The sequence below is a fragment of the Hylobates moloch genome, unplaced genomic scaffold (genome assembly GCF_009828535.3).
Source record: "Hylobates moloch isolate HMO894 unplaced genomic scaffold, HMol_V3 SCAFFOLD_20, whole genome shotgun sequence".
Lineage (NCBI taxonomy): Eukaryota > Metazoa > Chordata > Mammalia > Primates > Hylobatidae > Hylobates > Hylobates moloch.
In genome coordinates this window covers 40,888,072-40,902,768 of record NW_026652295.1, presented here as the reverse complement: position 1 = coordinate 40,902,768, position 14,697 = coordinate 40,888,072, and the positions used below count along the sequence as shown (strand labels likewise).

The window sequence follows — 14,697 nt, the reverse complement described above, 5'->3', positions numbered from 1 at the left end:
CATCTACCTCACCCCCACCCCCAGTTTACCCTTTTTAGGCAATAAACCACCAATCTGTTGCTGTGGGGAGACAGGGAGTTGGGAGGGCATCTAAGGCTCTAATTGCTTTTATTTATTTATTTATTTATTTATTTATTTATTTATTAACTAGAGATACAGAGTTGTGCTCTATCGCCCAGGCTGGAGTGCAGTGTCACAATCATAACCCACCGTAACCTTGAACTCCTGGGCTCAAAGCAATTCTTCTACCTCCACCTCCCGAGTAGCTAGGACTACAGGTGTGCGCTATTTTTTTTTTTTTTTTTGTAGAGACAAGGTCTCACTATGTTGCCCAGCCTGGTCTTGAATTACTGGCCTCAAGTGATCCTTCCACCTCTGCCTCCCAGAGTGCTGCGATTACAGGTGTGAGCCACTATGCCAGGCCTCTAATTGCTTCTTAAATGGTATTTCCATCAGTTCTCTTTGTTTTGTCTCTCTTTCATTTCCAAAGATAAGTTGTTCCATCCATTCCTGAGCCTTTTGGGAGATTCTGTCATGTAAATAGATTTGATTTCTATCTTTCTCCACTGCCACCTTAGGATTCTCTTTTCTTAGGTCTGAGTCATTTACTTATAGCACAGCTATTCATTTGTATATTTATTTTGCAATTAGATACTGAAGTGCATTTGCTTACTCTTAAGTTTTCAAAGTACACAATACCATAACAACTGCAAATAATGAAAATTTTCCTTCCCTTACTTTTATACCTTAATATGTATTTTAATATTTATTTTCCTTCTGAAATAGTATTGGCTTATACCTTCACTACAATGTGAAATAGTAGTGATATGGGCATCCTTGTCTTTTTCCTGGATTTACTGGGATTCTTTCAGTATTTCACCATTAAGCATGCTGCTGGTTTGGATCTGATTGCATACATTTATTTATTGTGTTAAGGAAATATCCCTCTTTTTTATTAAAAGGTTTGTGTCAGAAGTATAATTTTTCCAAATACCTTTTGGTCCCCTACAGATTTTTTTTTTTTTTTTTGAGACGGAGTCTTGATCTGTTGCCCAGGCTGGAGTGCAGTGGTGCGATCTCGGCTCACTGCAACCTCCACCTCCCAGGTTCAAGCAATTCTCCTGCCTCAGCCTCCCGAGTAGCTGGGATTACAGGTGCCTGCCACCACGCCCAGCTAATTTTTGTATTTTTAGTAGAGGCGGGGTTTCACCATGTTGGCCAGGCTAGTCTTGAACTCCTGACCCCAGGTGGTCCACCCACCTTGGCCTCCCAAAGTGCTGGGATTACAAGTGTGAGCCACTGCGCCTGGCCTCCCCTACAGATTTTTAAAATCCATATTCATGAGAGAAATTTGCCTGCATTTTTCTATTCAATGCTGTATTTTTCAGGTTTTAGTATCAGTGTCATATTGCTTTTGTAAAAAAATAATCTAAAAGCTTGCTTTCTCTCTTATACTTTTGAACAGTTTAACAGCATTGGAACTATCTGGTGAGTAATTTAAAAAATTATAGTGTCCAGTACCTGAACAGACTGACCCTCTACCCTCCTTCAAATCAAATAATAGTTTATAGGGTGATGCCTACTTGTAAGTCCCCTCTGCAAGCTGTGGTCTCAGCAACTACAGAGGTAGTATCAAATGAAAGACACAAAATTTACTTTCTCGAAGCTTCAGGCAGCCGGAAAAGGAGGAGAAGGGAAAGGAAAAGGAGGAGGAGGAAGTTAATTGTGTTGTTTGGACAAGAATTTAGTTCAACAGACTGTTTTTCTTCAGCCAACCACAAGACAGGCCTGATAAAAAAGGACAAAGTAAAAGGAATTTCTTCTACTCCTTTCTCCAAAGCTCTCAGACTTGGCCTCACAATTCTGTAGTCTCCTCAGGAGTCCTGTAGAAGCTTTCCCAGAGGAAATATGTGAGGCTGTCTCTGGGCCACTGGAACAAGGTCTGGGGTTGCCGCTTGCTGACAAACAGCAAAGTGCTGTGTTGGTTTAGTGATTTTCTGATCCCTTTTCTTTGATGAAGGTGGTGTTTGATTCATTGCATCAGCTTGATTTGGCTAACTCAAGACCTGGCTTTTCACAGTTTATCTACTACCTGGGGAAACACTGAGGTGGAAGGTTCTAGAAAAAGTTCAGTGTATTATAAATGAGAGACTTCTGATTATGTCTACAAGTGGAAGTTGCTGCTTCCCAAGGCTTGATTTCATCATCAGACAGTGGCCAAATGGGATGACTCTTACAATTCTCCAAGTGTACAGTGAAATGGGGAGGTTTTGAAGATACCTTCATATTTTAGGTGGGCTTGGAGCTTAGACCACCTCCCTATTCCCTTTTAACTGTCATAATTGATGAGGGAGTCAGTATAGCTCAAGTGACGAAGAGCATAGACTCTGGATTAGACAGATCTAGTGTGGATCCCATTTCTGCTCTAATTAGCTCTATCAGTTGGTCAAATTAATGAACCTCCCTGAGCCTCAGCTTCTCTGGAAAGTGAGGACAGTCATCAAACTTAACTCACTCAGAAGGCTGATGTGAACATGAAGTGAGATATTGGGTAAAAGTCTCCTGACAGGATGTCAGGCCCATAAGTAAGGACCTATAAGGGATTGTTATTGTTGGTGTTATTATTATTCTATATGTCTTCTGGGACTGATACTTCTGTCACTAAATAAGTGAATAAAGCTCCTGCTCATGGAGAGAGACTGGTAAGGGTCAGGCCTGTCTGGGAGTTTGATAGCAGCTGGGGACTTGCCTAAACCGATCCACCCCATAGTTAGCAGGAAGATGCTGATCCCTTAGTCTCCTGTTCTCACGTCCACATCTTTTGTCTTAGGAGAAGTGGTAGGAACTTCTTGGATGTGCAAGCTCTGTCCTCTGAAAGTAGACGAGGGTCTTTATTCTGGTTGTGAATGGAGAGTGAACTCCAAGTCAGCAAATCTTGTTGTTACTTCTGATTAGTCATCAACAGAGCAAGGCCCCCTCGGGGGACTCACCTGCTCCCTGCACCATCAAACATGCTCTGAGCATCACGCCACCTCTCAGCATCTTCTCCTGGACAACCCTATGCTGCTCAGCTGCTCTGCCCTCTGACACTAGCCTCCAGTTGGGTTCTGTCTCTGGCTGGAACTGCCTGGACTGGTTGTGGATAAAGAAGTTTGCCCCCTTCTTCTCCCTCATTTTGCCCTCTTTGCAATGTCTTTCCTCTCTCTTCCTACCCCAGGGACCCCCTAGTCTTCACTTTCTTCAGTTACCCTATGTTTTCCCATCCTCTTCCACACTTCTTCCCATTGCAATCAAATTTTAAATCCTTTATTCATAAAGTTTAATAAATAAATCAAATTACTTAAAGTATGTGCTAAGCTCTTTTGCTTGTAGTAAATGGCTTTCTTTGGTTTATCTCAAATAGTTCTCTTCCCCCAGTGGGAGGGTGGGTTATATAATTATTGTGAAGAACCCACATGGTAATTGGGGGAATCAGGGCACTGTCGGCACCCAGAGTGGCTGCCCAGCTGGGCCTCATTGCAGCTACAGCATGGCTGGGGAACCAGAAGTGGGGCCCAGGATACAGAGCTCTGGGGACAGTAACTTGTCCCCCTCTCAGCAGGAGATTGTCTACCTTTTGACATGACTGTGACACAGCCTCCTTCTGCCTCTGATTCTCACACTTTTGTCACTACCAGCTCACATCTAACCCTTCTTTTCTTTGCCTCATGGCTTCTGTTCTCTCCAAGCTTCTACTTATCAAGAGTTCTGGTTCTCAATGGCTTCTATGACCTCATGGCACTGCCTCTTCTTTGGTGAACAGGAGTTTTTACAGTGGAGCCCCTCACGGGCTGCTGCTGGCTGGGCCACTCATTGGCTGACCCTGCATTGGTTTTCCACCCCTGATCCATTCACCAGTGGACACAGAAGATCCATGGCTCTGGGCTGGGTGTGGTGGCTCACACCTGTAATCCCAGCACTTGGTGGGCAGATCACCTGAGGTCAGGAGTTCAAGACCAGCCTGGCCAACATGGTGAAACTCCATCTCTACTAAAAATATGAAAAATTTGCCAGGCGTGGTGGCTTGTGCCTGTAGTCTCAGCTACTTGGGAGGCTGAGGCAGAGGAATCGCATGAACCCGGGAGGCGGAGGTTGCAGTGAGCCAAGACTGCACCACTGCATTCCAACCTGGGTGACAAGAGTGAAACGCTGTCTCAAAAAAAAAAAAAAAAAAAAAGAAAGAAAGAAAAAGAAGACACGTGGCTCTGAACTTGCTCCTCAGCACAGAGACTGTTGGTGTACCCAGCACTCTGAGCTTGGCTTTATCCAGGAAACACCATGATCTTCCTAAAAGAATTTCAGTGATTCCCAATCTAGATGATTGGCAGAACCTCATGGGTAAATTTTTAAAAATTACAGATTTCTAGAAGCCACTTATCTGTAAAATGATTACAGTGATAACACCTACCTCACAGGATTGGTGTGGCTGATTTTTTTTTCTCTTTTTTTTTTTTCCAAAAAAATAATTCTTTTTGCTATGTTTGTAATGACAAATGTTTGGAAATCGAAGTTACCCCAAATGGGAACTTAATAGATCAGTGGTTCTCAAGGTCTGAGAAGAGGAACGAAGGATAGTGTATCAGAATTACTCGGGGACCCCCATATTTGACCTCTGCAACCAGAATGGAGGGGGTTGCTGAAATTCCCAGACTCTATACCAGCTGCAAACCCCATCTCCACATCACTGCACTAAGTAACTTACAGTATGTCTTTAAAATAGAATCTCGTGTAGCCAATCAAATTGGTTTTGCAGAAGTCCATTTTGTTTAACAGGCAAAGAAGGTCATGATGGATCATTGAATTAAAAAAGCATGTTGTAAAACAGGACTATGATTGGATCTAATTTTTAGGGGGAAAAAGTATGTATGTCTATGTATAGCTAAGGGCCTGGAATAGTAAAAGTATGGTTGGCAGACCTGCTACCCCAGCATTACCAAGGAGCTTGATAGAAATGTAGCAGCTGGAGCCCCACTCCAGACCACTGACTGAGAATCTGCATTTTGACAAGATCTCCACGTGATTGGTGTGCACATTAAAGTGTAAGGATCACTGCTCTAGAACACTGGTTCTTGTCTTGGTTGCTCATTAGAATTCACCTGGGGAGCATGGAAAAAATAATCCTCATGTCCAGGTGGTACCCAGATCAATTTAATCCTAGTCTCTGTGGGTAGAGACTGGCACCATATAGCTTTAAACTCCCAGATGATCTTGATGAGCAGCCAGGATGAAAACAGCTGCTGTGAGGATATATCGTAGGTGTTAGACTGATTGTCCTGCAGATGGTGAGAATCTGGTGGTTCTTCTTTCCGCTTTTCTATATTTTCTGATTTTTGTCTAAGAAGCACATATAGTTTTTGTAATGAGAAAGAAATTATTTTTAATTTAAAAACCTTTAATTAATGCAAGGCTCATCCAAGGTTTAGACAGAAGCCTCAAAATGAGGAAGACGTTTTAGAGGAGGATTTGTAATAGAAAGAAAAAGGAAGACCAGACATGGTGGCTCACGCCTGTAATCCCAGCACTTTGGGAGGCCAAGGTGGGCTGATTTCTTGAGGCCAGGAGTTTGAGACCAGCCTGGGCAACATGGCGAAATCTCATCTCTACAAAAATTAGCCGAGTGTGGTGGCACATGCCTGTAGTCCCAGCTACTCATGGAGCTGAGGTGGGAGGATCACTTGAGCCTGGGAGGCAGAGGCTGCAGTGAGCTGAGATCGTGCCGCTCCAGGTTGGGCGACAGAGCCAGACCTTACCTCAAAAAAAAAAAAAAAAAAAAAAAAAAAGGAAGGGAGCAAAACGCAACATGGGCTAAAATGGTTGAAAGATGCCATTTTAGAGGAAAATTAGGAGTCACTTCTCACTCACTCCACCTAACACCTGATCTGGTATATCCCTGACCTGGTACATCTCCTCCACTTAAGACAGAAGGAACTGAACAATTGCTGAGAGTGTACTAATTACCCACAGTGTAATAGGTGTTTCTTCCTTTTTTTTTCTTTTTTTTTGAGACAGAGTCTCTGTCGTCCAGGCTGGAGTGCATTGGCTCAATCTTGGCTCAATCTTGGCTCATTGCAACCTCTGCCTCTGTGGCGTTCAAGTGATTCTCCCGCCTCAGCCTCCTGAGTAACTGGGACTACAAGCGCCCACTACCATGCCCAGTTAATTTTTGTATTTTTAGTAGAGATGGGGTTTCACCGTGTTGGCTAGGCTGGTCTTGATCTCCTAACCTCAAATAATCTGCCCGCCTTGGCCTCCCAAAGTGCTGGGATTACAGGTGTGAGCCACTGCACCTGGCCTGTAATAGGTGTTTCATGGATCCTTATGAACTGTGAGTGTAAAATACACACCAGATATCTAAAAGACTTACTATAAAAAAGAAACATAAAGTAGCTCATAATGTTTCATATTAATTACACAGTGGAACATATTGTTTTGGATATGTTTGGGTTAAATTAAGTATATTGTTAAAATGCATTTCACTCGTCTCTTTACCTTTTTAAATTTGACTCCTAGAAAATTTAAAATTACATCTGTAGCTCACATTTGTGGTTCATACTTTATTTCTAGATGGTCAGTGGCAACTAGAATAGCAGACACATGGGGATTACTTACGCTGGTTGTTCATTTTTTTGGACCCCTCCTAAGAGCAGAGAAAGAGGTACCTGAGAGAGGAAGAAACTTCTCCCAAGCCTGTCTGATTGAGGATTGGATGGAAAACAGGTTAAAATGAATTTGAGGACATCCCTGCCCATTTTCTTTTCTTTAAATTTTATTTTACTTTTTTTTTTTTTTTGAGACGGAGTCTTGCTCTGTTGCCCAGGCTGGAGTGCAGTGGTGCAATCTCGGCTCACTGCAAGCTCCACCTCCCAGGTTCACGCCATTCTCCTGCCTCAGCCTCCCGAGTAGCTGGGACTACGGGCGCCCGCCCCCATGCCTGGCTAATTTTTTTTTATATATATATATTTTTAGTAGAGACGGGGTTTCACCATGTTAGCCAGGATGGTCTCAATCTCCTGACCTCGTGATCTGCCCGCCTCAGCCTCTCAAAGTGTTGGGATTACAGGTGTGAGCCACCACGCCCGGCCTAAATTTTATTCAACTTTTTAACTTTTTTTTTTTTTGAGGCCAGTTAATGAGACTGCCTAATTTTTGCATTTTTTGTAGAGACGGGGTTTTGCCATGTTGCCCAGACTGGTCTCAGGCGATCCACCTGCCTCGATCCTCCAAAGTGCTGGGATTACAGGCGTGAGCCACTGAGCCTGGCTGATGACCATTTTCTTTAGCCTAGTGGTTCTCAGCCTCAGCTGACCCCTGGCATCTCCTGGGGAGCTTTTAAAAATCTGATGCTCAGGCACACTACTGTCCAGTTAAATCAGAATCTCTGGAGAATCTCTGTTTTTCAGGATACTGAGGCTCAGGCAAGATTGAGTCTCAGTATTCTGAAAAAGATTGAACCACTGCTTTAGCCAGATTTGTAATCCTTCCCTGGGAGCAAACTGTAGGTATCTGGAAAACAAAGCTAGCAACATTTAGAAAGCAGTAGCCTATGAAGATTTTGAAGGATATTACTTGGGTCTTTCAAAAAAAAAAAAATTGAGGTTACTTTATTTCCCTTTTGTGAATTAACCCCGAAAGAACAAGGTTAGTTTTCTAACAGGGTTAGAGAACTAATCTTGGAAGTTCATCCTCTTGGCCACTAGGGGGACTGGATAAAAAACTTGTGGAAGGACAAGCCTGTGTCCTTGGAGAAATTGTCTCCAGTGGAGGTAAGTTGGCACTGTCATCTTAGTGGACAAAAGACCAGCATGTATTGCTACTTTTTAATTTTTATATGAGTTAAATCCTATAAGCTCCCCCAAAGGACCTGACTTTGCCCCTAGGAATGAAAATTGATATAATCCTTCTGGAGAAAGCAACGTAATTACAGAAAATATTTATCGAGTGCTCACTCTAGGTTGGATACTGTGCTAAATGCTTCATGAACATTATCTTATTTAATTCCTCACAAAAATCCTATGCAGCAGGTACAATTACGTGTATTTTCAGATGAAAAACAAGGACAGCAGCCAGGCGTGGTAGCTCATGACTGTAATCCCAGCACTTTGCGAGGCCAAGGTGAGAGGATTGCTTGAGGCCAGGAGTTTGAGACCAGCCTGGCCAACATAGAGAGACCCCCATCTCTACAAAAAATACAAAAATTTAGCTGGCATGGTTGTGCATGCCTGTAGTCCCAGCTACTCAGGAGGCTGAGGTAGGAGGATCACTTGAGCCCAGGAGGTCAAGGCTGCAGTGAGCCATGATCGTGCCAGTGCACTCCAGCCTTGGTGATGGATCCAGACCCTGTCTCAAACAAAACAAAACAACACAACAACAACAACAAAACCAAACAAGGGCTGGAAGGATAAAAGAAGATACCCACGGCTACAGAGCTGGAAAATAAAGCATTTGAGCCTAGGCAATCGGTCCCCTAGAACCTCTCTCTTAACCTCTAAATATACTTAGACTTTGACTTAAGGCTTGTAGTTCTTGGACTTTACTCAAGGAAATGATCAGACAACTGCATAATTCAGAACAAAACTGGACCTAGAAAAACCCCTATTCTTGTAGGAGACTAGACAAATAAATTATTATGCAGCCATGAAATGAAATAATATGCAACAGCTAAGAGTGCTGATATAGAAGATTTTATTGAAATGGAAAAATCTTCATGAAGTATTAAGTTAAAAAAGCAAGTTAGAACACATATTCAGTATGATATCCAGAAAGCAAAAGTTGGCAGATATGTGTATGTGGGAAGGAACACTAAAATATTTAACAGTGGTTATATTTAAGTGGAATCTCAGAGATTTTAACTTTCATCTTTACATTTGCCTTTATTTGCTAATTTTTCCATAATGTACCCTTTGGGCAGTAATTTTTTTACAAGCAATGCAAACTAAGATATTTCAGGATATGAAAGAACAATGCCTGATTAAAGGAAGTGGAAGGAGTAAATGGGAACTGGTTCTTGAGATTGTCCTCTGCACTAAATTTAGCTCTAAAACTCTGGCAACCAAAGGAAAAAGATAAACATATTGGTGTACAACTTTCACATAATTTTATTTAGTGTTTTAGGAGAGGGCCTCTTAGGTGGTTTTCCCCATTTCTAATTGTTCACTCTTGTGAATTTCAGAATGTGGGACCCTAGACAGTTGTTCCACACGTGTCCCAATTCTGTGTTACCAAGTGCATTTCACTCAATTGAACCTATGTTCAATACTAGAGATAGTGCCAGGTGGGGGGCTGAGTGCTAAACCATCTCTTCCTTGCAACAGCACTCTAATTCCTACCTCCTGCTCGTCCTCCATCTTGAATTCCATCCCATACAAATCTTTCTGTTGCTTGAGTCTAGTTCAGGCACCTCCATTAGAGTCATCAGTTCAAACCGACCTTCCCCTTTGGTGAGCCTGTTGCAACACGAGTCCTCATAGAACAATTCAATGTGGACACGTTCCCTCATTTCATAAGCAATGTTTCTACTATTAGACTGGAAATATATAAACACAAACCGGAAACTCATAAACACAAACCTGTTCTCTCCTGTGTATAGAACCCTAGAATCAGCATTTTAAAGTTTGAAGGGGAGACCTGACAGCTAGGGTGATCAATGCATCCCGGTTTGCCCGGGACTTTCCCACTTTTAGTACTAAAGGTTCCACATCCAGAAAAGCCTCTTAGTCTGGCAAGATGGCAGGACACTTTATGGGTACTCACTAGTTGTTTCTTGATTTGTGGGACTGTTTTATCTGGTAAAATCCCTACTGGGCACATTCCTATTTTTAACTGTGTGTTAACAAAATAATAACCCTGTGTATTAACATGACTCTCTTCACTGCAGTGGGTTTTTTTTTTTTTTTTTTTTTTGGAGATGAGTTTCGCTTTTGTTGCCCACGCTGGAGTGCAATGGTGCGATCTTGGCTCACTGCAACCTCCACCCCCCAGGTTCAAGCGATTCTGCTGCCTCAGCCCCCCGAGTAGTTGGGATTACAGACACTTGCCACCACACCCAGCTAATTTTTGTATTTTTAGTAGAGACGGGGTTTCACCATGTTAGCCAGGCTGGTCACGAACTCCTGACCTCAGGTGATCCCCCCATCTTGGCCTCCCAAAGTGCTGGGATTACAGGTGTGAGCCACCGCGCCCGGCCTCACTGCAGTGGTTTTTGTGCTCCTCAGGCAAACTCTGAAAGTAGGAAAAGACAGGGAGTATTAGTCTGGTTGAAAACCTAAATTCCAAGAAGATTTTTCTTGGGATGTGACAAAATGATTCTAAAGTTTATCTGCTAGACCACCCACTCAAGAAAAGTGAAAGCAATTTTTGAAAAAGAACAATTATGAAGGAGGGAAACTCTACTACCAGGAGTTAAAAGTTATTAAACCACAGTAATTAAGCAGTGAGATGTTGGCACAGAATGGATCAATCAATAGAACAAAATGAAAAATCCACAAAGGGAACCCGAAGTATATAAGAAATTTGGTGTAGTATGAATGTGGTTCAGGTCAATTAGGGAAATGTTTATTAAGTAAATGATATTGGGTGAACTGGCTGATCATTAGAATGCACATAAAATTTCAAATGGCTTACAACTTTTAGTGTAAAACATGAAGCTACAAAAGAACAAGTACCAATGAATGTTTATGTGATCTTCTGGTGAAGAAAATGTTTCTAAATATAACACAAAAGGCAAACACTGTAAGGAAAAAAACATTAAATTTGACTTCATGAAAAATCCATTTGTAAAAAGTACAATAGATATGTCAATGTGGGAAAGACCTTTGCTGAATATATGAAGACAATTTTAAAAACTTCTTATCGGCTGGCCGGGCGTGGTTGCTCAAACCTGTAATCTCAGCACTTTGGGAGGCCAAGGTGGGCGGATCACTTGAGGTCAGGAGTTCGAGATCAGCCTGGCCAACATGGTGAAACCCTGTCTCTACTAAAAATACAAATATTAGCCAGGCATGGTGGTGGGCGCCTCTAATCCCAGCTACTTGGGAGGCTGAGGCAGAGAATTGCTTGAACCCAGGAGGCGGAGGTTGCAGTGAGCCAAGATCACGCCACTGCACTCCAGCCTGAGCGACAGAACGAGACTCTATCTCAAAAAATAAATAAATACGTAAATAATAAAAATAAATGATAGTTTGCTTATGTGCTGCATACCAACATTTGGGTCAGTGACAGCCCACATATATAATAACACTGATCCCATAAGAGTATAATGCCATATTTTTACTGTACCTTTTCTATGTTTAGATGTTTTAGGCACACAAATAGCATTGTGTTACAATTGGCTGCAGTATTCAGTAGAGTAACATGCTGTACAGGTTTGTAGTCTGGGAGCAAGAGGCTATGCCATATCATATAGCCGAGGTATGAGGTAGGCTATGCTGTCTACGTTCGCAGAAGAACGCTCTGATGTTCACGCAATGACAAAATCTCCTAACAACACATTTCTCAGAATGTATCCACATCGCTAAGTGACACATGACTGTATATTGCTTCCATTGAACAGGAGGCAGTTATAGAAGAATACTATGCAGTTGATGTTGTAGAAGAATATTTAGTGACATGAAAAATATTCCTGACAGTGTATATTGCTAAGTTAAAAAGCATATTGCTAAGCAGTTTTCACAGTATGATCCTATGTTTGTTTACATACCCATACATACAGCATGAATTGTGCATTACAAATTATCTTTTTCTTTTTTATTTTTCTTATGCATTTCTACAGTACTCATTTACTCATTTTTTAATAATAAAAATGAACAATTACACCAGCCTGGGCAACATGTAAAAACCCTGTCTCTACAACAAATACAAAAATTAGCAGGGCATGGTGTGGGGACCTGTTGTCCCAGCTACACGGGAAGCTGAGGTGGGAGGATCGCTTGAACCCAGAGGTAGAAGCTGCAGTGAGCTGCAATTGCACCACTGCACTCCAGCCTGGGTGACAGAGTGAGATCTTGTCTCAAAACGAACAAAAAGAAATAACAATTACTATTAATTGCTACTAAGGAGAACTTTCCAAATCTTGGTCAATGGTTTTTTTGAGGCTATAGAATTACAGGGATGTTTGTGTCCTGTGATATTTACTTCTGTAATGCTTGAATTTTTTAATTGTACCTGATCAGTTTTATAGTCAAAAGGAAATAATTTTTAAAAGAAAGAAAAAATGGATTAGGGAACAGAGAAATTCCTATTCTTTAATCCAACTATTTCAGTTTTAGAAAATTTCCTAACCCTGAATATGAGCAAATATTTATGCAGACATTTCTTATCACAGAAGCATTTATAATAGAAAAACAAGCAAACAAAACAATGTTTGTAATAACAGGCTTATAAATACCACCTAAATGTGTAGCCATAGTGAGGTGGAAAAGGGAATTATAACAGGACCATTAGATGGATCCACAGTGGCATAGTGAAGTGAGCATGATCCCAGCCTGCCTGGGTTCAAATCTCAGTTCTGCCACTTACTAGCTGTGTGACCTTGTACAAGTTACTTAACCTCTCTGATTTTCAATTTTGTTGTTGGTAAAATGGGATAATAGTACCTATATAACAAGATGATTATGAGGATTTTTTTTTTTTTTGTCATTCAGAGTTTAGGCAGGAAACAGAAGACACTCTCAAACTGGGTAATTCAAGTATAATCTAATCAAGAGATTCTATTGAGGCAACAGCAGGGTGTCCTAGGGAGCAGTTGAGTAGTCATTGGAACCTGGAGAGAGAGAGGTGTGGAAAGACGTGGAGAGGAGAAGCTGTGACTTTGAAGAAAGGACCCAGCAGCCCTGTGACCCTTCATACATACCTTGACCTTACCGTCCAGTCTCCTGTCTCCTGAGATACCTGTAATTACACTCCCTGATTGCAATAATGGTATATGCAAACAACCCACAAACCTCAGTGGCTACAAACTACAAACATTTGTTTTTCTTCCTTCTGAGTTGACTGGGCCTGCTCTGCTTCAGGCTTTGGGTCAGATTCAGGTCTGCTTCATGGGCCTCTCATTTTGGAGAGAGTGGCCAAGAGGCCAACCCAAAGAAACTCCATTCCAGTCCTCCGCTCTGGGTGTCTACAAACATCCCATTGGCCAAAGCGTGTCATGTGACTGATCCTAAAATAAATGGAATAGATATTTATATTCCATATACTTACATGGAAAATCCTAACACAGGGAGAGATTAGAGTTGGGAATGATAATCCAATCTACCACAGCTCTCACTGCGCAAACCCGAGGAAGAGAGAGGTCACAGAGCCTGTTGATGCCGTCTATTCAGATCAGCATCCCGGGGCACAGAGCAGGGTGGGAGGGGATAGAGGCATCTGGAGGGGGAAACAAAGATATCTCTGCAGGATCACGTGAGTTAATTATTATTATTATTTTAGAGATGAGGTCTCACTCTGTAGCCTAGGCTGGACTGCAGTGGCATGAGCATGGCTCACTGCAGCCTCAATTTCCTGGGCTCAGATGATCCTCTCACCTCAGCCTCTCAAGTAGCTGGGCTACAGGCATATGCCACCATGCCTGGCCAATCTTGGTATTTTTTGTAGAGATGGGGTTTCACCATGCTGCCCTGGCTGGTCTCGAATGCCTGGGCTCAAGCAATCCATTCATCTCAGCCTCCCAAAGTGCTGGGATTATAGGGGTGAGCCACTGTGCCTGGCCGAGTTAATATTTTTAATGAGCTTAAAATATTGGCCCACATAAAAATACCATATAAGTGTTTGTTAGATGAAACAATAGGCCAGGTGCAGTGGCTCATGCCTGTAATCTCAGCACTTCAGGAGGCTGAGGTGGGTGGATCATTTGAGGCCAGGAATTTGAGACCAGCCTGGCCAACAGGGTGAAACCCCGTCTCTACAAAAAAATACAAAAACTAGCCGGGCGTGGTGGCATGCACCTGTAGTCCCAGCTACTCAGGATGCTGAGGCATGAGAATCGCTTGAACCGGGGAGGCAGAGGTTGCAGTGAGCTGAGATGGCGCCACTGCACTGCAGCTTGGGTAACAGAGTGAGACTCTGTTCTCAAACAAACAAAACAAAACAATAAAACATGGTGCCGTTGAGAATGATATTTTTAAGAATGCTTAAGTATTTAAAATGTTTATAATGAATTATAAGTGAAAGAGGTTATAAAGCAGGTATACTTTATAATATCATTTTAACATACTATATACCTAGAAGAAGGGCTGAATTTAGCAAAATGTTAATATTGTTGTTGGGAGGTAGAGTCATGGGGTATTCTTATTTCTGTGCTCTGTGTTTAGAATAAGGTTGTCACATATGGCCTCATAGGTTGCACACTGCACAACTCCAGGAGGCCCCCTTTGTCCTTCTTCGTACTTCCAACTTGCATAACCTCCTTTATTGCCCACACCTTCTAGAACACAGATGTATTACTCTAGTGTAATCGAACAGATAAATACAGTTTAAAAAATTGCAACCTTGCCTTTTCTTCCTAACATACTTCAAAGACAAATGAAGTTGACCTAGTTTGTCATTTTTATTAGAGCTGGAGAGAAATTACCTCTGGACTCTAAAACGGTTGTTATAAAGGTAAACTCAGAAACTCTTGGTACAATCAAGGAATGTACAGTCATGGCTGCAGAACTGAAAGGT

At 42.0% G+C, this 14,697-nt stretch overlaps 1 protein-coding gene across 1 annotated transcript in view; it reads left to right on the top strand.

The window, feature by feature from the left end:
* TRERF1 (transcriptional regulating factor 1) overlaps nt 1-14,697 on the top strand; it is a 325,893-nt gene that overhangs the window by 19,939 nt on the left and 291,257 nt on the right. The gene's annotated exons all lie outside the window — the stretch shown is intronic.